Below are 27244 nucleotides of genomic sequence, written 5' to 3' on the forward strand. Positions count from 1 at the left end.
GACCCTATGTTGACCCTACTAATCTTCGGATTATGCAGTCTCACAATCTCAATGGTAGGGGGCTATGTCCAAAATTCTCTAAGTTATACGAACTCGGGGATCTAACCGTTCTAAGTTCTCAACAATCATAGAGTTCAGGGTAACTATCAGCAGATATGTGATGTTATCTTCAGGTATTCCCAAGTTATGCTTTGATACCAACTTCTGTCATGCCCCAAACCTGAAAATCGGATTCACAGGAATCCCGATCGCCGAATCTGATGCTGACAGCCTTCGAAGTACCCCATTCTCGGCTCCTAGCGTTCATACGCCAGATTTCGATCCTGGGATCCTACAAGGAGGATTTTTTTTGCCAATGTACATTTAACTCGTAATAAGCATAATCACTGGTATACCCAAATTACAAAGACAATATCATCATCACATATCCACTAATATAAACATTTAAATATAATACTGAAAGGGAAATCGAAAGTCAAGCTCCAAAAGACCGCTGACGCTACAAGCTCAACACTGCTGCAACCTAACACCACCTGCATGCATCTATCATGTATAAGCTTATAGAAAGCTTAGAGGGTGGTGTAAGTGTGTGCACAACGTAAGTGCCAAGAGGGTGGTGTAAGTGTGTGCACAAGGTAAGTGCCAAGTATGCAATACAATGTCATCATCATACAATACTGAAAATACTGGTAATCCATAAATCGTACATTATTGGAATAAGCAGAAATATTGATAAGATCATGAATTATCAGAGTAAGCAGAAATATTGACAAGATCATACGATAACAGGGTAAGCAAAAATACGGACAAGTCCATGAGTCAATCAATGTTAGAATACGCAATATAGAACAATTATGCAAATAAGGAATCATAGATAGCCAAATATCAGATGCAGAGGATGCAATACAATATACATTCTTGATGAGTAACACAAATAGCGTCAGCCGTACCTAGACCATATAAATGTAGAGACACAATCACCCAAAATGTCGTATGCCGCGAATGTTATGCAATATGCGGTGCGAATGGAATGACCATACTAGAGTGTGAAGTCAGGATGATAGTACTTAGTATCGCAGGCTATGGGGTCCATCACAATGGACTTCTATCCAAACTAGTCCCATACCTAAATTTAGATAGTTAGACTCAATGTGGTAAACTTTTGATCTCAGGTTAGTCGCGTGCCCCAACCGAAATCCTGGCCACTGTGAAGGCACACGTAACAAATAGTTACGCACCACCAACCCGAGTGGATAGTGAATGAATGAATACATGAATGAGTATGTAACTCCTGCTCAATAAGTCCACATATCAGTATGGTTCCTCTCTGGGATCATCATCGGGGTTTAGTACACTCCAAATGGCACTGCCACTCTCCTAGCCGCATAGTCCAAGTGAGCATAAGAAACCTCACTATCCTCCTGGTCAATAGTCTGCCAATACCTATCCGGCATGTCGATAGCGGGCCCATTCATGACCTGGTCAAACTCAGCCTAGTATTGCCCCCTACCCTTAGGTGGGTAAGGCCACACCCCCTCCCAACCGATCATGACACGGTGGGAGACGCGGCCTCCTGGTATTCGACACTCGAGCGCTCATGTATCTACTTAGTCTCGACGTCGGGGCGTTTCCTGACCACGAAGGTTTAGGAATTTTCACCCAAGGACATCTATGGTGCCCGTATGCTAGAACCAAACATTTTCGGTGTCCCATCTAGCCATCCACGATATGCCTGTGGAGGCTATGGCCCTGATATCGCTAGGGCATACAGTAGTCATATTATAAAATGCGTGATGCATGAGTCATACAATCTAATCATACATCAATCCTACGCATGCCGTGCACTCATGTGAGATAACCTCCGCCAATCAGGAAGTCTCATATCAACCTGCCCAATGACATATGCAATGGTCAATCACATCTCATAACAAACATGCAGATGATGCGTATGAGCATGTATCATGGTGCTATGCTGTCACATACTCATAATCGGTTTCAATAACTGACATCATCAATCGACCTTGACAATATCGACATTTAACCAACATTGCCTCCAAGGAATGGCTCGCATAGAGGCTAACATACAGTAGACCCATGGCCTCATGCAAAGGCAAAATATACAACACCATGGGCCTCACTCAAGAGCTCAATACATTATGATGGGCCTTTCACATGAGCCTAACATACCTTACAATGGGCTATATTACTTGGCCCTCAAATGCATCACAATGGGCCTCATCACATAGGCCTCATATACATCACATTAGGCCTTAAACACGGGCTGAATGCACATCACAATGGGACTCAAATACAGGCCGTATATAGATCACATTGGGCCTCAAATACGGGCTTAATATACATCACAATCGGAATCCACAATCGGCCACGATGATTGGCCTCGATTGTTAATCAGTCAATCAGCCACGACAATCATAATCGGCAATCGGCCACGATAATCGGGCTCGATCGATAATCGGTCAATCGGCCATGACAATCATAATCGGTAATCGGCCTCGATCGATAATCGGTCGATCGACCATGACAATCATAATCGGTAATCGGCCTCGATCAAAAATCCGTCAATCGACCATGACAATCATAATCGGTAATCGGCCATGATAATTGGCCTCAATCGATAATCAGTCAATCGGCCATGGCAATCATAATCGGTAATCGACCACAATAATCGGCCTCGTTCGATAATCGATAAGAATGGGCTTAAGAAGACCTAAGGGAAGGTCATAATGACGACATCTAACCATCATTGCCATTAATTGGACATCTAACCAACATCGCTCGCAAGGAGTTGCCCACATAGAGCCAATCGTGTCATGGGCCCATGGCCTCATACAAAGACCTAATATACATCACTATGAGCCTCACTCGTGGGCTGCATATATATATCATAATGGACCTCGACACATGGGCGATAATCGCATCACATGGGCCTATATACGTCACAATGGACCGCATCACGGTGGGTCACATACGATCTCAATGGGCCTTATATAATCATAATGGGCCATAAATACATAACAAGTGAGCCCTGCACATGACCCTCAATTACATCACAATGGGCCACTTCACATGGGTCGAAAATACATAATAGGTGGGCCTCAAATATCCAACAGATGAGCCTCAAATAACCAACAGGTGGGCCTCAAATATACATCGCAGGTGGGACTTGCACATGCAGTAAGTGGGCTTCATCAATGGGCCAGACTAATGGGCCACAAACACATCAAGTGGGCTTCATCAATGGGCCACATACACATCAAGTGGGCTTCATCGATGGGCCACACTAATGGACCACATACATATCAAGTCAACCACGACAATGGGCCCCATAGATGGCCCACAAATACATCGAGGTGGGCCTCATGGTTTATCGCATTGGGCCTTATACAAGGGCCTCGTAGTAGGTGGGCCCTTCACAACCAGCAGGTGGGCCTGCACCATCCAAATGAGCCCACCAGATGAACAACATGGATGTACAGAACATACATCAAGGTGGACCCCACATAACGTTTATTTTCCATCCAAATCTATTCACAAGGTCACAAAGACCTGGCTTAAGAGGAAAACAAATTTCATATTTATCCAAAACTTCTATACTCCCAAAAGGGGATTTCAATGGTAGGCGTTCAATCCCCACTGTGCAGTGTGGTCCACCTGATATATGGATCTGCCTCATTTCTCTTCCCAAACCTTAAAACGATCTCACTAAACCGATGGACGACTGGGTTGAAACACTTATATCTTGGTGGGGTCCACTACACGGACGGTGCAGGAAAAGCCCATATATCACGGTAGTTTCCACCTAGGATGGATGGTGTGGGTATGAACCACATACATCAAGAGGGGTCCCCATCCCAAGACAGATGGATGGGATGGATATAGAACAAATATATCAAGGTAGGTTCCCATGGTTATGTGGACCCCACAGATACATCTAGGTGACCCCACGTCCAAGCTATAAACGTGGTGGATATACATATCAGGGTGGATCCCCACCGTCCAGGAACGCTGGACGGTGTGGACATAGAACAAATACATGAAGGTGGGTCCCACGAGCTTGGGATGCCAACACAGCAGCTATATTGCTTGTGAGAGGTACACCAGCCAATCTACTTCATCAAGTGGTCCCACATGGGGCCCACCATATAATATAATATATATTATTATTATAACATACTAAGTCCACCGTACGGACGATCTGGATGTGCATGTACATATAGGTGGGTCCACACGGTGAACGGTGTGGATCAAAACCCACATCATGGTGGTCCCACATGTGGACGGTGTGGATACAAAACATACATCACGTGTGGGTTCCACACGACATGTTGACATCCTGACAACAGCAATGCAGCTGCTGTCAGTGCACACCAACCACCCCGTGCACCGGAGGTGGGTCCCATGTGGGGCCCACCATAACGTAAAATTTTCATCTAATCCGTTCATAAAATCACAAACACTTGAATAAAGAAGAAGAAAAAATTTCATATCGATCCACAACTTCTGTGGCCCAAAGACAAGGGTTTCAATGGTAGATGTTCAGTCCCGCTGTTTCCTATGATGTGGGCCACCTGAGCTTTGGATAGGGCTGATTTTTAGGGTGGGGCCCACTGCCCTAAAAGCCATCAAATGCATGGTGTTGATGTCCTACAAACTTCACGTGGGGCCCACGGCTGGGACACGTGGTCCCTGTCAGTCTAGCGTCAAAAGCAACAGCATTCTACTACTACGTCAGCAGCAGTAGGCACTGCCTGTTTGTTTTTTTTTTATTTTGAAATCAGATTTTTTGGTGGTTTTCTGGCGTGGGGCCCGCATCGAAAAAATCCATCCCGCCCACTGGTTCTCATAGCTCAGGACAAGCCAAACAATCCAATATCTGATATTTTTTTGGTGTATAGAAACGACAGGGGGTATTTCAATGGTAATCACCCTATTTACCATGCTATGGCCCGCCCGAAAGTCGGATTGGCCCCATTTTTCGGCTCAACGCCTAAAATGGTCTGGGGAAAGGAATGGACGGCTTGGATTAAAAACATACATCGAGGTGGGGCCTACATGGAAAGCCCTTACCAAAAAGCCATTTTTTTATCTTCTGCCGTGGGTACACCCACCGTCAGCTCACCCTTCACTGACGTCCATCGTCCCTGGACGCTGGACGGTTTTGGATACAACATATATTTTAAGGTGGGCCCCACCTTCAGACATGCTGTCCAGGTGGGCCACCATAGGCATGGGTGGTGTGGATAAAACATACACCAAGATGAGGTTCATTTGGGTGGGCCACACGGCCACATCATCATACAACAAAATGAAAGAGAGAGAGTGTGTGAGAAAGAAGCACCCACTATAATCCAAAGGTCAAGATCTACATAAAAGAAAATCACCCACCTTGAGATCTCTTCTTCCTTCTTCTGCCAATGCATGATAGAGCACCAAAGAGACAACTTCAACAGTGGAGATGATCCTTAGATGGTGGAGATGGGAGATTGGGAGGTGGGCCACACTAGCTCTCTCATGGGAGTCATGGACGTGGGAGTCTCATGGTTGCTTGAAAAAATGAAGAAAATAAGAGAGAGAGAGAGAGGATGGGATGGGTGAGTGAGGTGATGGGTATACTTGTGTAAGGGAGAGAGTTGAGTTTAAGGGAGGTGGTTGCACTTGGGGATGGGTGTGAGTGATGGGAGTGATGTGTACTTGATTGATGTGATTGATGTGATATTTTCTAGGGATTACAACGCGGCGTTCATCCTCGAACTGAACGCAGGCCCACATCTCCTGGCCAGGGTACCGCATCGGCGTGCAAGACGCGACATCGGAACCACGGCGATGACGCGGTTGCACTGGTACAAGTCTCGGGTCGAACCGACTCCGATATACGGGACACATCTCATGGTCACGCGCAAAAATTGATAACTGTTCGAGGGTCGCCGGAATTTGATCGGGAAGACCGCGGAAGCCTAAGGAATAGTACGAGCTAGGATACAGATCTTACAGAAAGTCTCCTCATGCCTTTTTGTAATGCCCTAAAAATTGGGGGTCGAGCAGATGCCCAACTCCCGAGTTCCAACGCATCACTTATGCAACATAGATAATGATGATTGAATGTTGTCCGTATTAGTGCATTAAACATGAATGGAATTATACCAAATCAGCTTATTATACTCCAGGGACAATTAAATTATGCAAGCAGAAGACTGTGATAAGTATATAAAACATATAAGTGATTGTAAGTCCCCAAAGCATGAGCATGTCACCAGGTTAAATAATTACAAGTATAGTTCCAAAATTCACAAACTAATACAATGTGGTGTTCAACTAGTTTGCAACCCTGTAATCCTGTCAATGCAACTTCAGTTTTACATAAACCCACCAGAGAGTTGTATGTAGGAGAACTCCTCCTCGTCATCATAAAAGTCAGGCTCCGCTTAGTAAGCATCGCCACCATCTGTAACTAAACCAGAGTCTGATTGGTGTTTTAAAACACCGTCCCAGAGTGGGAGTGAACGATCAACTCAGTGGAGCTATAAGACAAAGGTTAACATGTTATCAATTCAGTCAAGCAGTAATGATAAAGCAGTACAACAATCACGTCCTAAGTACTCTTGTTAATGCAGGAGTGATATACCGTAATGATGCATGCCCTCGCCTACACTCCCTCAGCGACATCATCTCACGGTCACGCATGGCAAACTCTCTAAATGTGAGCTTCCTTGCCAAAGCACATGCAATGCGGTGCATGATCATGTTAGCCAATATTTAATTAGGTTTATTCATGCAGCAGATTTGGGAAGCTAAGGTACCTCCCTTTATATCATGTACCCAAACGATGATCCATCTAGGGTTGTCAATCCTAGTTCGTCACATACGATAGGCAAGTTTCATGTCACTACGGAGAGGCTCGTCACCTCAGCGTAGGCCTAGTTTATACACGAGGTCACTACAGAAAGACTCGTTACCTTAACATAGTTCTAGTGTATACTCGAGGTCACTACGAGAGGCTCATCACCTGATCGTAGGCTGACAGCTCGAATACAGTGTCTCATACCACTGTATTCGGCTCACGAGTTTGGGTTGCTCATTGGTCACTATGGGGAGGTTCGTCACCCCAGCGTAGGCCGACAGCTTGACCACGGTGTCCCATACCACCATGCCTGGCTCATGAGTTTTGGCGGATCGGGGTACCAAGGTTAAATGGGCTTTTCACTGGTAAGTTAGTACCTTAGATTCAAGCAGTAGTGTCCATATATGGTGAACATACATTAGGTCAGTCGGGTTACTTAACAAGCTCGACTAGTTCGAGCACACGTTGAATTAATCGACATGGAGTGCGTAAGCACTCAGCGTAGCCTAACCACTGTCGATAATCACCGTACGACTCGGATTCATCGAACGTATCCGTCGTAGCTAAAAGAGTTTGGCCACCGATCGTAAACCGTTACCGATTTTCTGGACTATATCGTAGCCCCAATCACACTCCAAACAATAGCATTCACATGTGATAGTCAAAGACAACATGTGACAGCCGATCTAAATATAAATCTCATTTGAGCATTTCAACAAGCAAATAGTACACGTGTTTTCATACATAGGCATTTCATCCATAAATCACATAGTAGTAAGATAGGTTACATAAAGGAAACGGTATCTATAAATAAGAGAATTGAGAATCCTATCTCAATGCCCTCATTAAGTACATTTCAACAAGCATTTTCTCATTTAGGCATTTTATCAAACACTTAGACTACACATATCACATACATGTAATATATTAGTTAAAACACATATTATAGCAAATCCTTCCACATAGGAGTTGCCACATGTACAATAATCATGTTTTATCAATAAGTAAACATAGTAAGCACAAATCATAATTCTGTATTCATTCAAATATTTCAACAAACACATAGAATGCATTATATTCAACATAGTTTATATATATGTGTAATACACGGAAACCATCGCATCTAAGCATATGTGATAGCAACCAAGTCAATCATGAATCATTAACTGACATTGAAAGCCTTGAAAACCATAACCTAAATGTTTATAGTCCGCACCTTTCGCCGGTAAACTCGTATCGAACTTAGTTCGAACACTATACCTTCGTCTACGGTACAACGGCTACCTGAATCACGAAATAGGTTAGCTATTTCACCATTTACTCTATTTAAATATCTAAAACAGATTAGGGTTAGGATTTCTTACCCAAGAAATCGAAATCGCCAGTATAGCGATGCAGGTAGGATGATTCAGCACGTGGAGTTGCGAGATCGAATCCCGGCGATAAACCACAACTCTCTCTCACTTCTCCTCACTTTCTCCTTCTCTTTTCTCACTTCTCTCTCCTAGGGTTTGAAATTTCGTATGGAATGAGAGAGGGGTGGGTTAAGACCTTATATAGGCCTATAACTGATGTCAATGGCCCCAGGGTCATGGTATACTTAGGTTATAGCCAAAGAGTTGCTATTTCAGGTCAACGGAGCTCATCTGGAGGCCCATTTTCTATATACGATCTAAAGAAAGTTCCCTAACAATGGATCTATGTCAGGTTAAGTTTTTGGTCCGATAGGATTTACGGATTGACAACAGTGGACCTGTTTTAGTTCAACGGTCATTGTTACTTGATCAGGGCCACAAGTACACTGACATTGTTGAAAATTTTTCCTGATCTGAGGGTGTAGTTGGGTCAGAATCTGATGGTCTGAAACCTTAAATTTGGCCCGCAAGCGAACGATTTAATTCACTTAAGTTTGAGTCCATTTTCTAAAGATATTCGCGTTCCTCACACACTTCGCTCTGGGCTCAAGTTGTGCATTTCTGGATACTATTGGGACTTGATTTTCGAGATGGTAAGGCAGTCATAACCGTATAGTTTCGTGGTAATCGGACTTTCGACGCGTGGTCCAGGTCCGATACGGAATTTCAAGGTGCTCCCGAGAGCAACTGGGTTTAGAGATTGATCTTAGATTTTTAGGTAATGTAGAGTTAGTAATTCTACTAGTTTTGGGTCTTACAAATCGCATAGAAAGCGGTTCAAGCTAATCTACTGATTAATTTAGTTTAGTACTTAATTAATTTTCCCACCTAATTTTTAAAGAATTTGGTCCATAGTGATTTCTGCCTGAGGTGGTACTCGGGTCTTTGTACGGATTTTTTCGAGACGTTACACTTTCCATTTGTGGTCGGGTGCCTGCCCATTTCTTGTACCAAAGGAACGCTGAGATCGTTACCTGGAAGGACGATCGAGATGAAAAGGAGGGGATGCACGTGGATTAGCCCCATGGCAAGGAGAAACGAAAGAAGATTCCATTTTCAGAAACCTTCAACCACACACACACCACTTGCACCCTCAGTGGTGTTCATGCACGTGTGCATGGGTGCGTATGGACATCGTGGTTTGGGTCGAATGGAAGTCCTCTACCCGATGGATGGTTCGGATTGTCTCAAGGTGGCCCACCTTGATCACAATGGATCGATTTTGGAGAGGCTGAAAATGCACTCCCGTTCGTACGTTGGCTGAAACTGTGTTTACGCTCATGGCTTCCAACGTGGAAAAATGTTGGGTTTTGGTTAGGCCATACCCCGATCATGATGGACGGTTCGGATCATCTTGATGATCCATCCTAATGGCCCACCGATCCAATGCATGAACGACTCCTTTTCAAATAGCCCGCAGGCGGGAATAGCAGAGGAAAGAGAGAGAGATAGAAGCCTCTCTTTTTCGAGAAATTTTGGGTCAAACCCGATTGACCAAGGATTGTGGTCCGGTGCACCGTGGTACACACACACTGTGTACCCATACTACCCTAAAGTGGGGTCCACCAGGATGATCAGTGAGATCGGCTCCGTCCATTACACTTGGAGGGCCCAATCAAGGCCTTTGATCAAGGATGGGGTGGATCCAAGGCTTAAGTGGGCCATACATCTAGATTTTTATTATTTATTTATAGATTTACATTGATTCGATGGCCAGATTTCATTCAACCTAATCATCAACGGCTACCAGAGCCCTAGGGTTTGCCTGGATAAAATTCAAAGGTTGGGCTAGTGGTCTGATGGCCTAAGTATGATGATCAAATGGTAAACCATTAAATTGGATGTTGTGGAACTGCTGAAGGGTGGATTTACTAAGTTGGGTCTCGAAACTGGTGATGTGTGGTTCAACTGTGAAGTTTCGTTGCGATCAGATCCCCATAATTAGGTCCTTTGAGGTTTATTATTCATTCCCTTAAGGTGCAATGGTCCATCTTTAAAATTAACGGATGGATCACTTGATTTTAGGATGAATTTTTTTTTCAATGGTATTTAAGGGTCTTAAACTAGTCTAGGTGCACCCTAATAGTCAACATTACCATCTGACAGTCAATTTCACATGATTTGGCGTGGGATCATTGAATAAGGTGCCACAAACTCGATGAACAGTGGATCTTAAGTTCTTGGATTTGCAATCGATGATGAATGGTTTAATTGAGCCATTGAAGCGATTGAGATCCTAAAATAAATGTCTTTAAAGCTATGATGGACTAATTTGAAAATTAACCGGATGGATGGCTTGTTGTACATATGAACGTTGTACTAGACGGTTGAAATGGATGCTTTGAGGGTCACTAGATGTTGATGTGTAAGGAAAGCTACGTGTGTTTCTACAAATGTGTAAACTGATTTAGATTCTTATGGTAACATCCAAGTACTGAAAAGTGCGGGGTGTTACAATCCTGTACCTCGATCAGTATTCTTGTCTCTCATAATCAGTGCATTGGAAGATGTCTCCATGTTACCGTTTAACTTTCTCATGGCCTTCCCTTGAAGGGCTTAGATAACGGTGTCGACACTTAGGGTTTTATTTGCGGTGTACATTGAGTTCCTGAATGACTCATTCGATGCTGGAAGAGAATTCAACAACATACGTGCTTGTTCCTCATCTTTGATCACTTCCTCCATATCCAACAGTTTGCAAACAAATTTATTAAAGTTGCTGATGTGGGTCTCCAGGTCTCCACCCTCTGCCATCTTGAAGGCATACCACTGTAGCTTCAAGTGTAGGTGAATTTCGGAGGATTTTTTCACATAGATATCTTCTAAGTTCGCCCATAAACTAACACAGTTTTCTCCCTCAAAACATTATAGAGAATCTCATCCGTGAGACATAAACGGATGGAAAATAAAGCATTCATATCAAGGCTATTCCAATCTTCGTCATTCATAGTAGATTTTCGCTCCTCAAGAGCCTTAGCTTCACCTTGCTTAGTTAATAGACTAATCATCTTAATCTTTCATATCTCAAAATTATTTTTACATGAGTACTTCTCAATATCAAAGTTGGCGTTTCCCATTGATGTTAATCCAATAGATCCAGATTTGTGCCCCAACGATTGCTTTGATATCACTTGTTGGGGATTGGGTCGCGGAATCACATGGAGATGATCTAGGATAACAATCCAAGAGCACCAAGTAAACACAAGAGAACACAAAGATTTAACATGAAAAACCCTTTCAGGAAAAAAACTATGGCGCAAAGTAACAGAAATCCATTATGAAAGTATAAATTACAAAGAGAAAAGACTTACCCGATTTGAACAACCTCGAATCTCACCCTTTCTACACCTTTTAAAACCCTAGAACCTCTTTTAGAAACCCTTTGGAATACTTTAGAAAGCCTTAGCATGATTTAGAATGGCCCTAGGAACTACTATTTATCGATTAGGAAACCCTACTTTTGCACCGACTTGGAATAGTTCGGAAACTGCCTTAAATATGCGTAGTATGTGTAACCTTCGACTAGTCAAATTAGAGCTTGGGCTAATCGAAGGGTGCCCTTCGACTAGTCGAGCTTGTCCTTTGATTGGTCGAATATCTCGAAAGTTCCATAATACATTGTTGCTAGACTTCTAGCCGAACTTTCTCAAGCTAATCGAATTTCCTCAGATTTAAGACATTTGTTAACAACAAAGAATAATACAAGAGAAATGATAATCGATGCAGTTAAAATGCTCTTCTCACACATATAAGGCATACTAATGTAAAACTGGACCACTTATAAGGCTATCTAATGGTGTCTATTTCTTTCATCAAAATTTAAGAAATGCAATCATTCAGTGGGCCACATAGCATGAAGAATTTGAACCAATTTCTCTTAAGTAGTCATTTATTTTATAATAAGGGTATTCCCATCCAGATTAAGGCCCATCAAATCATATAGGGCCTATTTGTCTGGGTGTATTAGATGGTATTAGATAGAATTGTATTCCTAATTCCATCTAATACATGTGTTGGCATGTTTGGAAGAACTATGGAATAGGTAAATGATGACCATTTTGAGTTTCGCGCCCAAACCGTGGGCTGTAGGTGGGATTTCACCGTCCGTTTCCTTATTTCTCTGAATCCCATGCCCGGATTTACTGGGAAAGGGTGGGGGCTCCACTCGTGGGTCCCAACATGATGCAAATGTTTCATCCAAGCCGTCCATCCGACCATCCGATTCTTAATCCAATTTTAGCTTTTGAACCCAACAATAAAGTCGATTCTTATCTAAGGTGGGCCACACCGTGAGGTGCAAAGAGACTGGAAATATATAGCATTAATGATGCTTCGGTTGCATGTACAAAGTTTTGGAGTGGGTTTCTACTCGTGGGACTCATCATGAGGTAGCGGTTAAATCCACACCATTCACGTCTTTACTCCGCTCATTTTAACCCCTGAACCAAAAAACCAAGCTGATCCAACCATCAGGTGGACCACACTACAGGTGACGGTGGTTTGGGAAACTCCCTCATGTCACTGCGGGCGTGGGTGGGGTGTCCCCACTCGTGACCCCATGATCTATCCAAATCCACGCCGTCCACCGGTTTCTCATGATTATTTCAGGCCATGGAGCAAAAAATGATGTAGATACGAGTTTAAAATGGGCCACATGGAGGGAAATAAACTTTTGTGGCCCTTAAAATTTTTTAATGTTGGGAGTCACTCTCTCCACTCTTCTGTGGTGTGGTCCACTCGAGATTTAGATTAGACTCATTCTTTGTCTCATGTCCTAAAATGATCTTTCGAAATGGATGGTGGGTGTAGATACAAAACATACATCATGATGGGACCCATAGAACTTGGCGACGTCAATTAGCGTATGAGTCCCGCGACTCAACTTCTCCGTAGTTTATATCCGTGCCCTTTTATACGACCATACAGTAAACATGCCTATAGTGTAAATCCTTGCGTTCCCAACCAATATCTCAAAATTTTGGCCAAATTCCATCGGTTATCCAAACAACATTCCGTGATATCCTTGCATTCCCAAATCCACCGCAAATCCACGACAATCACTGACCAGTGATATAATGATCTTCCACGTAATTCCATCCATCTAATACCACCTAGTGCACCCCGCCAAACACGCCGATAAATCACTAAAGCATGGGCTCCAATTGTGAAACCATGTGTTCAAATGCACTGGGACACTAATTCTTATCAAGGTGTCTCTTCTTCCCTTTTCTATGCATTTATTGGCTTATCTAATTTATATTTTTCTTATTTGGTACGATAAGAAAGATGTAGACCCACTAATCATAATAATAATAATAATTAGAATTCCTTTATAATGGCATGGACACGTTAGAGTTATTAAAAAGGAATTTTCAGCAGACAGATTCTCAAGACTTCTAAATAAAGCATCTAACTTTTTTTGAGTTTTGAAGAGCTCTTTTGGGCATATGAAATGTAGACCTTCCCTATTATTTTTCTTTAAAAGAAAAGTGATATAGTCAGATACCGTGGGGCTGAACTGGTGTGTTTATGACATCCAACCTCTCCAACAGGTCACCCTGTCATGATGCACATATAATCTAATAATTGGGTAGGCCATACGTAAAGTTGAAGGGTTTTGACTGATTTATATTTCTCTCCATGGTGTGCCCCACCTGTTGGTCTTATTAGCCTGATTTTGTTGTTTGTATGATGGTATAGTTGTTGGATGTCATACAAAGACCATATGGACCCAAATAGGCCAACTTATAACAGTGGTCATTGTAGTCACTTTACTCACGGTAAATTTTTTTTTTTTTTTTAAAGACTCTTCTATACTTTAAAATGGAGGAGTCGTTTGGTAAAATCACAATTTCCATAGAATTTCAGTATAAATTTCTATTGTCAGGCAACCGCCTCATTTCCACCAACATGTCATTTGAGTGGGACATCTTGGCGTACATATACAGCTGTAGATAGCATCTTACGCACTGTGCGTCTGTCTTGCAGATCAGTTTAAGACTTAGCTCAAGTGGATCGTACCATAGAAAACAACCTTCCTAAATCCCACTTATGTTTATTTGTCATCCAACCTGTTCATAAGGTCACATGCATCTAGATGAAAGTAAAAAACAAATACCATCTTGATACAAAACTTTTGTGGCTCCCATGATGTTTTCAATAGTAGGCGTTTAACTCATTCTGTTTCATCTAGTGTAGTTCACTTTGGCTTTCCATATGCTTCAATTTTAAGATCATGCTTAAAAATTAGTTGGAAAAACGAATGAACAGTGTTGATAATGACACATACATCACAATGAACTCTTGGAGTTTGCTCACCACACTGTAGCGAGATTAGTTACTCATTGCACAATTCATGTTCCGTGTACTCGTACTTACCGTGCAAAACATATTCGGTGGCCCAACCATAAAGATTAATAGACGTAAAACTTGGACTAAGCACTTTCTCAAGCAGGTACACCATTAAAATTAGTGTTGTATTTTAAAATGAAGTGTTTCAAAATTTTAAAATTCTTATTTGTTGCTTATTTTGAAAAGTATTTTGTTTTTAATGTATTTCTTACCCACATCGAAAATGATAAAAAAAGAAAAAAAAAAAAAAAAAAAGAGATAAAAAAGAAAAGGAATACATATAAAAGTTGACTTTTGCATCGTACTTGAACCTCATTTGAATTTGGTTAAGTGAGAGGCATGCCATTAGACCGAATCTATGCCATTGAACACATGCGTGCCTTGCGCGGGTTGGGCCGGGTCTGAGTCTCGGTGTAGGTTTCGATGAGTAATGCTAAACTTCAACTCAAACAAATAAATAATATTTTCTTATTTTATTTTATTATCTAATTTTTATTTATTTTTGAATATTATCTATTATTTTCAATAATTAATAGACAACCAATAAGTTAACGTACAAGTGTCTCCCACTACTGTGCGAACGTACCTGATATTTGAGATGTGGGGCCTACTGTTTTAATGTATAGACTGTCCTACTCGAATGGAGTGGTGGGAGGAAGGATGTACAGGTGATCAGGTCTTTATTATATGTTAGAATTCAAGATCTGCCAAATATTAGGACAAAAGTTGAAAATTCAAGCCAACCCACGGGAATATTTCTACCAAATCTGATGTGGTCTAGCGTCTCTAACCTGGGTGATCCCATACACTCGTGTCCATGAAAGCTCCCATACATCTTAGCTCTCTGCCGTTGGATGATTAAGATTTCAGCGTGAAAGCAAAAGGTTTTTTTTTTTTTTTTTTTTAAAGCGTTAAATTTAATTTTTGTGATATTTCTCTACTATGGCGTCATGTGATGCCCCTTTTGGGAAGGACTGGAATCCACCGCAACGCTTGTTTTAAACAGTTACTAAAACACCCTAGTCGGTGGTTCCCACCGGATTCTTCACGTAAAATCTCCTCCATCTAGCATGTTTGAACCATGATGTCAGCTCCTTAGACTAAAAAATCAGCTCGATCTACACCACATGGAACATCGGTGGGATGGCAACCATAGGTATTTGTGTGGGGCCACCACGGTGTTTTATCTTTTATCAAACTCGCCCGTCAATGAGCGGTAACTTACCAGGAGGAAGTGAATGTGCGAACATAAGTCTGGTAGAGAGCTCAGGCAGGCCGTCCCTCATGAGCTCATCAGTTTCGAAAGAAAATTAGTTTTTTCCTTGGTGTGGCCCATATGAGCTCCTAATCCGGCTTCTCTTCTAAACATGTGGTCCAAATAATGTTACTCACCTAATGGATGGAAAAGATTTTACACATGCAAAGCGATGGAACTTGTTGTTGGCAGATTTTGGCCAACATATACGATCAATGTATAACTGCACCTCTGATGGACTTGCAAATAACAAGGAATATATAGATAACAGGGGGTTCCGTTGGCTGGCCATGGACCCTCCAATGCTTAAGTTAGGCTTGTATGTGATAATCTTAGCGGTGTAGATTAGGATTTAGATCTCTCATCATTCTCATTTCCTATCGATTTATGATGGTTGTATATATAGGGTTCCGGAGGTGGTTCTGAGACTGTTGCGTATTAATGTGATACACTGGACAGTCTCTATTCTAATGAGAAACTTTCTCTGAATATGTCGTCGAGCCCACATCCGTTGACGTAATCTTCGGCCGAGATTAAGACTGGTCCTCATCTTCTGAGTCTAGGGTGAGATCCCCTCCAAGTTCCTTGTACTGCCTCTGACGGTCGTCGACCTGGTCAGCTCGAGGTGCTGAGGAGATCGGGGCTTGCGCTCCTTGCCCATGGGTCCTTTACTCAGGTTTTAGACATTCCTAGTGAGGCGAGTCCCCTCCCATGGAGATCTGTCCTCCGATAGCTCAACTCGACGACTCATCTATAAGTCAGAGGAACTGCTCGTCTTGTGTCGATGACCCTTCTACTTGGACTTCAGTCACCCTATCTCGGGGTTTACCTCAACTTGGCAGCATCTCACTTATAGATAATTATGGCTCTTCCCGTGTGAGAGACCAGCTCTGCCACGCTCCAAACTCGGAAACCGGGCTCACAAAATTGCCAATCGCCGAACCCGGCGACGACAGCCTCCGTAGTACCCCATTCTCGGCTCCCGGCACCCATACAACAGGTTCCGATCCTGGAATTCTATAAGAAGAATTTCTAATATAATTTTGATTCGCAATGAGCATAACCATAAGCATAACCCACGAACAATAGCCACAAAAATACCATCACACAATCCACTATGATAAAAACTTTAAGGTACAATGTGTATAAAGGAAAATACAAGATAATAATAATAACGGAAACTGCTGAAGCTCGACTGTATGCTCCTACTGCGGCGAGGCTACGGCTGCGTCCTAACGTTACCTGCACGTATCAATTGTGCATAAGCTTATAGAAAGCTTAAAGGGCGGTGTAAGTGTGTGCACAATATGAGCGTGCTCAGAATGTAATATCAAAGTAATGCGGAATCATGTTTATGAGTACATGAATGCAATCAGCCGTACCAAGGTTATGCGGTGCAAGATATGAATGTTATTGGCTATATCAAGACCATGCAATGTGAGATGTAACTCAAACAAACCAATCCTTATCCAAATCTACATATCAGTGCAGCCCATCATTAGATCATCAAATATCAGTACAGTTCTCATTCTGGATAATTACCGGGGTTTAGTACACTCCAAATGACACTGCCCCTTTCCCAAGCACGCAGTTCAAGTGAGCGTAAGAAACCTCACTATCCGCCTAGCCAATAGTCTGTCACTACTTATCTGGCACGTCGATAGCGGACCCATTCACGAGTTGGTCAAACTCATCTTAGCAATGCCCCCTACACTCGGGCGGGTAAGGCCACATCCCTTTCCAACCGACCATGACACAGTGGGAGACGCGGTCTCCTGGTATTCGGCCTTCGTGCACTCATGTATCCAGTCGGTCTCGATATTGGAGTCATCGGATTTTCACCCAGGGACATCTATGGCGCCCCGGTGCTAGAAACAGTATTTCCAATATTCAATCCGGCTATCCACAATGTACCTGTAGAGGCTTTGGCCTTGATGTCGCTAGGGCATACAATAATCATAATCACACAAATGCAAAGTGCATGAGTCACGCAGTCCAATCATGCATCAATCCTGCACATTCTGTGCGCTCATGTGGGATAACTCCGCTTATCAGGGAGTCCCATAAACCGCCTGCACTATGGCATATGTAATGGCCAATCACATCTCATAACAGACATGCAGATGATGCGTATGGGCATGTATCATGATGCCATGCTGTCACAAACTCATAATCGGCAGCGGTAGCCGGTATCGATAATTGACACTGATAATCAACCTCGATGTAAGGCAGGCTCCATAGGTGGAAGACCGATGGTGGATCAAGTATATCAATGGGGCCCAAGCATTTGGGTTAACCCACGAGAGAATAATGAGGAAGGGCCTATCAAGGCCTTAGGGAAGGCCACAATGTGGGCGTTCAACCATCATTGCCCATCAATGTGGTCATTTAACCAACATTGCTCCCAAGGAATGACGCTCATAGGGCCAATGGATAAGGGCCCACGGCCTAGCATAAGGGCCTAATATAAGGGCCTAATATACATCATCATGGGCCTCAATTACATCAAACGGGTCGAATCAACCAAATGGGCTGAATCAATCAAATGGGCTGAATCAAGTGGGCCGATCAAATGGGCCAATACAAATGGGCCGAATCAAATGAGCTGGTTCAAAAGGCTGAATCAAATGGGCTAAATCAATGGGCCGAATCAAAGGGGCCGATTCACATGAACCGAATCAATGGGCCGAATCAAATGGGCTAAGTTAAATGGGTCGAGTCGAATGGGCCGAGTTGAATTGGCTGATCAAATGGGCCGAGTCAAGTGGGCCGAATCAAAGGGGCTGATTCAAATGGGTCGAATTAAAGGGGCCAATTCAAATGGACCAAATCAATGGGCCAAGTCGAATGGGCTGAGTTGAATGGGCCGATCAAATGGGCCGATTCCAATACACCATTCATCCATTGTTAGAGATCATTTTAGAGCATAAAAAAATAAAAAGGAATCATATCCAAAGGATCACCTGGACCATACCACAAATGGCAGTGGTGATAATGATTCACACTGTTAAAAATTTAAAGGACCCACCATAGCATTTATTTCCCATCCAGACTGTTCATAAGGTCACAAAGACTTGGATTTAGAGGAAAAATAAATATCATATTGGTTTAAAACTTCTGTAATCCCAAAAGGGGTTTCAATGGTGGGTGTTCAATCCATTGCTTTCTGTAGTGTGGTCCACATGATAACTGGATCAATCTTATTTTTAGTCTTAAGCCTTAGGACTAGCTCACTAAATGTATGGACAGTTGGATGAACCTTGTACATCAGAGTGGGGTCCACAAGTATGTCCAATGAATGGACGGTTTGGATCTAACACAAACATCATGTATGGGGCCCACATAGGCTGCTGACGATATAAAGCAGCTATATAACTGGTGTGAAGTATACCAGCCAAAGCACATCCACCATCCAGCAATATTGGACGGTGTGGATATTCACATATATCAAGGTGGTCCCCCACACACGTGGCAGGAGGTCCCACCGTCCAGAGTACCGAATGGTGAGGATTGTAATTTTTTTATCACCATTTGGCCCACCGTCCAGCCATCTGGATGGTGGGGATTGCAAAACAGGTGGACGACACTAGTTAAAACAGATGGGCAGTGTTGATAGGACACATACATCACATGGGGTCCACACACACGTGGGTCCCACGGCTGCTGATGCAATAGATAAAATACATATATCATAGTGGGTCCCACGTAGGGCCTACCAAGTAATATTACATATATTATTATATTAATATTTATTATATATATATGTATGTTTTGTTTTTTTTAAGTCTGCCCGTGTTCAGCATCCTGGATGGACTGCCTAGATGAAATACATGTCATGGTGGTCCCATGATCTGAACAGTGTTCGTTCCACACATGCCATCGAGGAAGATCTCACTATCTAGCGTTCTGGATGGTGCAGATACAACAGATATATCAGGGTGGCCCCACAGAACTTACTGACATCAATAGCAGCACCTTGCTGCATGGGATGCCCCTATCCAATTTGTTTCCATCCCACCATCCATAAATGGATGGTGAGGATAAAATACATATATCCAGGTGGGCCCACATCAGTGTGGCCCACCAGAGTTTTGGATCTGTTGATTTTTTTAATATATTCCCTTCATCCAGCATCCTAAATGAACAGTGTGGATAGAACACAAATCAGGGCCTCACCGTCAAAACATCTGGATGGTTGGGAGGCATGGATGGAAAGCATACATTAGGTGGGCCCACGACTTGTACGACGTGGATCAAGTGGGCCACACCTATCACAAGAGAGAGAGAGAGAGAGATCGTGATGAAGAGGAGGGACCCCACCACTATGGGCCCTCCATTTCTTACATTGTATACTTCAAATGGGTCCCACCACATGTGGTCCCAAAAAAATGAAATTTAACGGTGGATCACCCACCTATCGGCCTTCTCCTTTAGCTCCTTGGACTCCTATGCTCCTTGCCTTCTATTTTAATAGAGGTTGATGAAGATTGGAAGGTTGAGATGGGAGATGAGAGAGTAGGAAAGTGGGCCACACATGTTTTGGGAGAGAGAGCTTGGACATTGGAAGCTCTCATGAGAGTTGGTAAGTTGCTTAGAAAATGAGAGAGAAAGAGAGGTGATGGATTGATATGGGGTGGGTGGAATGGGTATTGTAAGGAAGGGGATAGAGAGGTATGGGTTTGTTGGAAATTTTGGTAAAAGAGGGATGGGTAGGGAGAGAGAGAGTTGACTTGTGGAAAAGAGGGAGTGGGTGTTTGTACTTGGAATATGTTGAGGTGGCATTGAGGTATGGGTGGTGTACTTGACTTGATTGATGGGACATGTTGTAGAGATTTTCTCGAAATTTACAATATGCAGTATTTCTTGGAATGAATGTGGGCCCACATCTCCTAGCTTGGGTATCGGTTCGGTGTGTGAGTCACGGTATTGAAACCACAATGACGGTGTGGTCGCTAGGGTACAAGTTTCAAATCGAGACGATTTCGGTATGCAGGACTCGGCTTAGGATCGCGCACAAACGTTAGATACAGGTCGAGGGTTGCTGGAATTCGACCGGGAGGACCGCGGAAGCCTACGGAACGGTACAGTCTAGGATACGGGTCTTACAGCTCTCCCCTCCAAATAAAATTTTCGTCGTCAAAATTTACACAATCATCGCAAGTAAACATAACTCATAATAGAAGAGGAAATAAGGCATCGTTATATAAAATCGGAGACGGCATATAAGATACAACATATAATCAATCATCAAAGAGATGGGGATAGCACTCTCGAATCTCGGCCTCGCGCTCCCAAGATGCCTCATCAACAGAATGGTGACCCCACTGACCTTTCACCAAAGGAATAACCTTGGTCTAGAGGACCTGCTCTTTCCGATCATGGATACGAACTAGCTGCTCAACGTAAGAAGCGTCCTCACAAACCTCCAGCGGCTGCTAATCGATAATAGGAACGATGTCTGACCCACACTTCCTCAACATAGAGACATGAAAAATATTGTGGATGTTAAATAACTGAGATGGCAAGGCAAGTCGATAGGCCACGACGCCAACACGCCCAATGATCTTGAAAGGTCGTATGAATCGCGGGGCAAGCTTGCCCTTCACTCTAAATCGAACCATGGCCTTTATGGGTAAGACCTTGAGATACACTCTGTCCCCAACAACGAACTCCAAAGGACGACGCCATTGATCAGTAAAACTCTTCTGCCGGTTCTGAGCTGTGCGCATCCTCTGCCTGATAATATTGATAGCCACTGACGTCTACTACATAAGCTCGGGACCTAGGAGACGCTACTCTCCGACCTCGGTCCAATAACTCGGAGATCTGCACTGTCTGCCATATAATGCCTTAAAAGGAGCCATGCTAATGGTCTCCTGATAGCTATTGTTTTATGCGAACTCAGCCAATCATAAATTTCATCCCAGCTACCCGAGAAGTTGATCGCGCAAGCTCTGAGCATATCCTCAAGGATCTGGTTGACCCTTTCGGTCTGCCCATCGGTCTGCGGATGATACGCGGTGCTGAGCTATAAATCAATGCCCATCGCTCTCTGAAAGCTCCCATAAAACTGAGACATGAACTTCGGGTCTCGGTCTGAAACGATCGAGATAGGAACACCATGCAGTCTCATGATCTCATCAACAAACAGCCTGACGAGCCAGTCCGAATGCCAAGTCGCACGAATCGTAAGAAAATGTATCAACTTCGTTAGACGGTCCACGGTAACCCAGATGGCATCATGACCGACCTGAGTCCTCGGCAAACCCATGATAAAATCAGTAGATACATGCTCTCACTTCCACGTCAGGATGCTCAACGGCTACAATAGACCAGGGAGTCTCTGATAGTCGGCTTGACACGTTGGCATGCGTCACACTCGGCCACAAAATTGGTGATCTGACGCTTCATCCCTACCCAAAAATACTGTCTCCTCATATAACGATACATCTTCATCGAACCAGGGTGGATAGAAAACTGCGATCGATGTGCCTCGGTCGTAAGATCTTTGTGCAACTTAGGAATATTCGGGATACACAATCGGCCTCTAAAGCGAAGTCCACCATCAGAACCAATATACCAATCTATCTGATTCTTAGATGCTGCCTCTGCTCGGTAATCATGTAACAACTTATCTGCCTGCTGAGCCTCGATCACCCTTGCGACAAGAGAGGGTTGAATCGACAGGCTCGATAGCTGAATGATAAAATTCAACAGATCAAACTCGAAGTCATACTATGCTATATTCTTGAGCATCCTCCACTCCTGAATCATCATGTGTGCCACCAGGCCCTGTGGCTGATGGCTGAGGGCATCCGCCACCACGTTTTCCTTACTTGGGTGGTATTGGAGATCAAAATCATAGTCATTCATGAGCTCCATTCAGCTGTCTGCCTCATGTTCAGTTCAGATTGAGAGAATAGATACTTCAAGCTCTTGTGGTCAGAAAAGAGCTTGAACCTGACCCCATAGAGATAGTGTCTCCACACCTTCAGTGAGAAGACGACTGTTGCTAGCTCCAAATCGTACGTAGGGTAGTTTAGCTCATAGACCTTGAGATGTCGAGACGTGAAGGCTACAAACCTACCGTGCTGCATCAGGACAATACCTAAACCAATATGTGAGGCATCAGTAAGTACAACAAATCCTTCACTCCCTAAGGGAAGAGTGAGTATAGGAGTAGACATCAGACGATCCTTCAGCTCCACGAATGCCTGCTTACATGCGTCAGTCCAAACAAAATATGCACCCTTCTGAGTGAACCTGGTCAACGGGGCTGCAATACAGGAGTAGCCCTCAATGAAACGCCGATAGTATCACGCTAAACCAAGGAAACTGCAGATCTCGGACGCAGTCATGGGCTGACCCCATTAACACACTACCTCAACCTTCGAGGGGTCCACTGCGACACCCTCCCTCGTCACCACGTGACTGAGGAACCTTACCTCCTCCTGTCAGAACTCGCACTTCTCTAACTTCGGATTTAGCTGGTGGGCACAGAGGGTTTGCAGAGCGATCTCTAGATGTTGCATATTCTCCTCACGGGTCCTCGAATATATCAGGATGTCACTGATGAATACCACAACAAACTGATCGAGATACGAACGGAAGACCTCGTTAATCAACTACATGAAGATCAGGGGTGCATTGGTTAGTCCAAAGGACATGACCTGAAACTCAAAATGACCATAACGTGTCCTGAAAGCTGTATTCGAGATGTCCTCCTTTCAGAGCCGAATTTGATTATAACCAGAATGTCAGTTAATCTTTGAAAAGAACTGTGCACCCTGCAGCTGATCAAACAAATCATCTATCCTTAGGAGCAGGTACTTGTTCTTGATCGTGACCCAGTTGAGCTCACGGTAATCTACGTAGAGCTTCAGTGAGCCATCCTTCTTCTGGACGAAGAGTACCGGCACTCCCCAAGGCAAACTACTCGGACAAATGAATCCCAAATCACGCAACTCGTCCAACTGTCATTGTAGCTCCCTCAACTCCATCGTTGTCATACGATATGGGACCTTTAAAATAGGCATAGTACCAGGCACAAGATCGATCTGGAACTCAATGTGCCAAGGAGGCGGCAACCCCAGAATCTCCTGGAACACGTCGGGAAAATCACAGACAATTAGCAACTGATCAATATATGTGGTAACAGGCTCCTTAACAGTGTAGGACATCAACCAAGACAACGACACTCATCTGGGCTTGGTAATGAACTGAAACTGCGGTAAGCTTGGTATGAAGAACGTGACTGTCCTGGTAGAGCAGTTCAAAATGGCATGGTACTCAGCAAGCCAATCCATGCCCAACATAACGTCAAAATATGACATCGGCAGCACGTACAAGTCGGCAGGCAAGAAAATATCTCCCACTAACATGTGGCAATATGAGTAGAAGCGGCCTAATACTGTAGTCTTCCCCAAGGGCATTGATACGGTCAACCCCTCTCGAGCAGACTCTGTTGGCAATCCAATCGAACGACAGAATCCCTTAGACATAAATGAGTGCGAAATATCAGAATTAAATAAAACTCGAGCGATACATGCAAAGACTCGAAGTATACCCTGAACAACTCCTCCAGAGGACTACGGGTCCTACTGAGCTGTGTAGAACCTAGCCTGAGCTGGCTGGGGAAGTGCCTGTCCCCTCTGAGGTCCTTCGTGTTGCTGTTGCCTCTGAGGTGCCCTATACTGCTGTCTCTTCTGCTGCTGGGGCCTCGACGACTAAGGTGGCTCCGGTTGCTGCTGATGGGGTCATTGCTGCTATGGTCGCTGCTACGCAGGAGGTTGTTGTTGCGGTCCCTGATACGCTAGAGGCTGCTGTGGCCCTCTCGGCTACTGCAGATGAGGGCAAGGGCACTCATACATGCGGTGCCCTTGTCCCACCACATTTATAACAAGTCTATGTAAACGGTTGCGGGGGTCGCGTGGGAGGTGTCCCATCACATCAATCCATCAATCACAAGTCAAGTACAACCCATCACTCACCCATACCTCTCTCTTCACTAAGTCAAAACAACCCATGCTTAGCCCATTCCTCTCATCCCAAAAGTCAATGAGACCCATACCCTCCATGTTATCTCTCCTTACAACACCACTCCTCTCTCTCTCATTTCTCACTCCATCCCAATCAATCCAAGGGAGGTGACCATCCAAGCTCCAAGAGATCCTAGTGTGGCCCACTTCCTATCCCCTCATCTCTCATCCTAGCCAACCATACTTCATCATCCTCCATCAAAGTTGAAGCTTAGGAGCCAAAGATTCTAAGGAGCTAAAGAAGAAGGTAATTAATGGGTGATCTTGGATTTCCACCGTTGATCTTCATTTGAGGGCCCACTTGTGATGGTCCACCGTTGATCTCATCCCAAAAGTCCATTCCCATAGATGAGTCTAAAGGGAGACATTCCAATAAGAGTCTCAAAAGCTGTACAATAAGCCCATAAGGCATTAGTCAAGTAAATTGACCAATCCTTATGGTCAGGGTTAACTGGTTTTTTTCCAGCATTTGTTTAATTTCTCTATTAGAAATCTTGGCTTCCCCTCTTGTCTGCGGGTGGTATGAAGTCCTCACTTTATGAAAGATGCCATATTTCTTCATTAAGTTCTCAAACGACCTATTACAAAAGTGTGAACCTCCATCACCGATGATGGCTTAAGGCATTCTAAACCAGGAAAAGATATTTTCTTTTAAGAATCGAATGACTATTTTATGATCATTATTCCGGCACGGGATCACTTCGACCCTTGAGCTTAGTGAAAGGTATGCTATAGTCGGGTGGTTGCATGATAGGAGTGATAGTCAACACGCCTTTGAGCTTAGTGAAAACTTTGTGGCATTGTTCAGTCCACTCGTATGGTACATCCTTTTGAAGTAGATTGCATAAAGGATGAGAAAGATGACTAAAGTCCTTTATGAATCGTCTATAGAATCTAGCATGTCCTAGGAATGTTCGCACATCATGTACGCTCTTAGGTGGAGGTAGGTTAGAGATAAGATCAATTTTTTTCTTGTCTACCTTAATTCCCTTGGATGAAATTATGTGTCTAAGCACAATTCCCTTGGAAACCATGAAATGACATTTCTCCCAATTCAGAACCAAAATCTTTTCCTCGCATCACTTCAGCACACATTTAAGATTTTCCAAACACTCGCTAAAGGATAGACCAAAGATAGAGTATTCGTCCATGAAGACCTCTAAATATTGCCCCACCATGTTAGAAAAAAATACTCAATATGTATCACTGAAAAATGACAGGAGCATTACACAGTTCGAATGGCATCCTTCGGTAAGCATAGGTGTCAAATGGACATCTGAACATTATCTTTTCTTGATCTTCAAGGGCTATCTCAATCTTGCTATAGCCCGAATAAACATCAAGGAAGCAATAGTAAGAGTGACCAGCTAGCCTTTTCAAAATTTGATCAATAAAAGGCAAAGGAAAGTGATCCTTCCTTGTAACGGCACTCAATTTTCTATATTCAATGCACATTGTCCAACTAGTAGTAACTCTAATTCCCATTGACTGTCAGATATAGGTATATTATACCCACATCTAATAACTTAAATACCTCAGCTTTAACTACTGCTTTCATATTTGTATTGAGTTGACGTTGTTGTTATCGGGAGGTTTTCATATTATCCTCAAGATGAATGCGGTGAGTTCAAATCAAAGGATCACTTCCCTTGAGGTTCGCAATTGATCATCTAAGGGCTCCTTTATGCTCAATAAGAGTAGAAATAAGCATACTCTCTTGTTCTTTCTCTAGGTGGGAATAAATTACCACCGGGTATATCTCGTCTTGACCTAAGTAGACATATTTAAGATCAGTGGGCAAAAGTTTTAGTTCAAGCTTTGGTGCTTTGAGGCTATACGGTAAAGGCACTACATCAGTTTGGGGTAATTTCTCAAATTGTGGCCTCCACCGATTAACTTCAAGTATCAGCGTAGTATCAAGTAAGGCATCCATCTCCCTAATCATGTCATTATCTAAATCAGGAGAATGGGCCAAGCATATCTTTAGAGTGTCAGAGTATAGAGTCAAAAGTGTCTTATCATCCACGAAAGAATCAATCATGTTAATGTCGTGGGTATCGTCATCATTCTCTAACTGTTTGTTCATATTAAAAAAGATGTTGAGCTCTAATGTTATATTTTTAAAAGATAGATTCATAATTTCATTCTTACAATTAATGATAGCATTTGATATAGCAAGGAATGGGTGACCAAGAATGAAAGGTATTTGAGTGCTCATATCCATGATGGGTTGAGTATCCAGGACAATCAAATCTACTAGATAGTAGAATCTATCAACTTAGACCAACATATCCTCAATCATCCCTCTCGGTATACGAACTGAGTG

The sequence above is a fragment of the Magnolia sinica genome, chromosome 13 (genome assembly GCF_029962835.1).
Source record: "Magnolia sinica isolate HGM2019 chromosome 13, MsV1, whole genome shotgun sequence".
Classification (NCBI taxonomy): Eukaryota; Viridiplantae; Streptophyta; class Magnoliopsida; order Magnoliales; family Magnoliaceae; genus Magnolia; species Magnolia sinica.